This window comes from Schistocerca serialis, unplaced genomic scaffold (genome assembly GCF_023864345.2).
Source record: "Schistocerca serialis cubense isolate TAMUIC-IGC-003099 unplaced genomic scaffold, iqSchSeri2.2 HiC_scaffold_1007, whole genome shotgun sequence".
Lineage (NCBI taxonomy): Eukaryota > Metazoa > Arthropoda > Insecta > Orthoptera > Acrididae > Schistocerca > Schistocerca serialis.
This window is the reverse complement of record NW_026047192.1, coordinates 17,501-20,000: the sequence shown is the minus strand read 5'-3', so window position 1 is coordinate 20,000 and position 2,500 is coordinate 17,501.

Here is a 2,500-nt window from a genome sequence, read left to right as displayed (position 1 = left end):
GACGGGAACCACATTAAACGTATACACGGCGCTGATTAGTAATAGATAGAGCCATCAGAATACAGATAATATATACAACTGTCCGTATACATGCTGAAAGACTCTGCTCACAATCACAACCACACGTCAGCCACACACTCTTATCACGCACTACTCTCTGCCTGTAACACGCACACAGACAATATGTAAGCACCAGCATGCAACAACACCCAGTGCATCCTCTCCGCCACATTAGACAATCCACACTGTCATAACCAGACTGGGAGGTCCACACAGAAAACAGAATATCCCACCCACCCGACAACCACCATTGCTCAGCCAAGCCACCAACACCCACACATGTCCTACACAGGGGTGCACCCAACATCACAATACTGCCTCCTCTCACAGCACACAAACAATGGCAGGAATGAAAGACACAGGTCTGCCACAAGCATGGAATGAGAGCGCCGCCTGTCATGAGCCAAAGGTACATCCTGACGTGGCAAATCAGATGATACCGCAGGCATCCACGTACTATAATCACAATCAACAAACCGGCCGCCGCCCCCCCCCCCCCCATTAAACCTTTCCTTACAACAATGTGTACCTTAACCTAACCTATGTCGTACCTTAACCTAACCTATGTCGTACCTTAACCTAACCTATGTCGTACCTTAACCTAACCTATGTCGTACCTTAACCTAACCTATGTCGTACCTTAACCTAACCTATGTCGTACCTTAACCTAACCTATGTCGTACCTGAACCTAACCTATGTCGTACCTTAACCTAACCTATGTCGTACCTTAACCTAACCTATGTCGTACCTTAACCTAACCTATGTCGTACCTTAACCTAACCTATGTCGTACCTTAACCTAACCTATGTCGTACCTTAACCTAACCTATGTCGTACCTTAACCTAACCTATGTCGTACCTTAACCTAACCTATGTCGTACCTTAACCTAACCTATGTCGTACCTTAACCTAACCTATGTCGTACCTTAACCTAACCTATGTCGTGCCTTAACCTAACCTATGTCGTGCCTTAACCTAACCTATGTCGTGCCTTAACCTAACCTATGTCGTGCCTTAACCTAACCTATGTCGTGCCTTAACCTAACCTATGTCGTGCCTTAACCTAACCTATGTCGTGCCTTAACCTAACCTATGTCGTGCCTTAACCTAACCTATGTCGTGCCTTAACCTAACCTATGTCGTGCCTTAACCTAACCTATGTCGTGCCTTAACCTAACCTATGTCGTGCCTTAACCTAACCTATGTCGTGCCTTAACCTAACCTATGTCGTGCCTTAACCTAACCTATGTCGTGCCTTAACCTAACCTATGTCGTGCCTTAACCTAACCTATGTCGTGCCTTAACCTAACCTATGTCGTGCCTTAACCTAACCTATGTCGTGCCTTAACCTAACCTATGTCGTGCCTTAACCTAACCTATGTCGTGCCTTAACCTAACCTATGTCGTGCCTTAACCTAACCTATGTCGTGCCTTAACCTAACCTATGTCGTGCCTTAACCTAACCTATGTCGTGCCTTAACCTAACCTATGTCGTGCCTTAACCTAACCTATGTCGTGCCTTAACCTAACCTATGTCGTGCCTTAACCTAACCTATGTCGTGCCTTAACCTAACCTATGTCGTGTTTTAACCTAACCTATATTGCGCCTTAATGTAACCTATATTGCGCCTTAATGTAACCTATATTGCGCCTTAATGTAACCTATATTGCGCCTTAATGTAACCTATATTGCGCCTTAACGTAACCTATATTGCGCCTTAACGTAACCTATATTGCGCCTTAACGTAACCTATATTGCGCCTTAACGTAACCTATATTGCGCCTTAACGTAACCTATATTGCGCCTTAACGTAACCTATATTGCGCCTTAACGTAACCTATATTGCGCCTTAACGTAACCTATATTGCGCCTTAACGTAACCTATATTGCGCCTTAACGTAACCTATATTGCGCCTTAACGTAACCTATATTGCGCCTTAACGTAACCCACATTGCCCCTTAACGTAACCCACATTGCCCCTTAACGTAACCCATATTGTGCTGTAACCCAACACACGTTGGGCCTTAACCCAACACACGTTGGGCCTTAACCCAACACACGTTGGGCCTTAACCCAACACACGTTGGGCCTTAACCCAATACACGTTGGGCCTTAACCCAACACACGTTGGGCCTTAACCCAACACACGTTGGGCCTTAACCCAACACACGTTGGGCCTTAACCTGCTCTGTAATTGTCATACGACGCGTTAAATTAGTGTAGTGTTGCCTAACTGCAACCCCCGCAATATAGTTTGCTACTCGCACTGCCCGGTCCCCAGTGTATCGCTTCATGTTAAACACCTTGCAGCGATACACTGTAATGTGGATGGCAGCAGGACGTACATGCTCAATGCCCTTCGCAGTTGTTCATTGGCATTCGCATGGCGAAGCACTGCGCCTACGCTGTGGTACGGCCTGTGTCAACTGTCCGCTGAT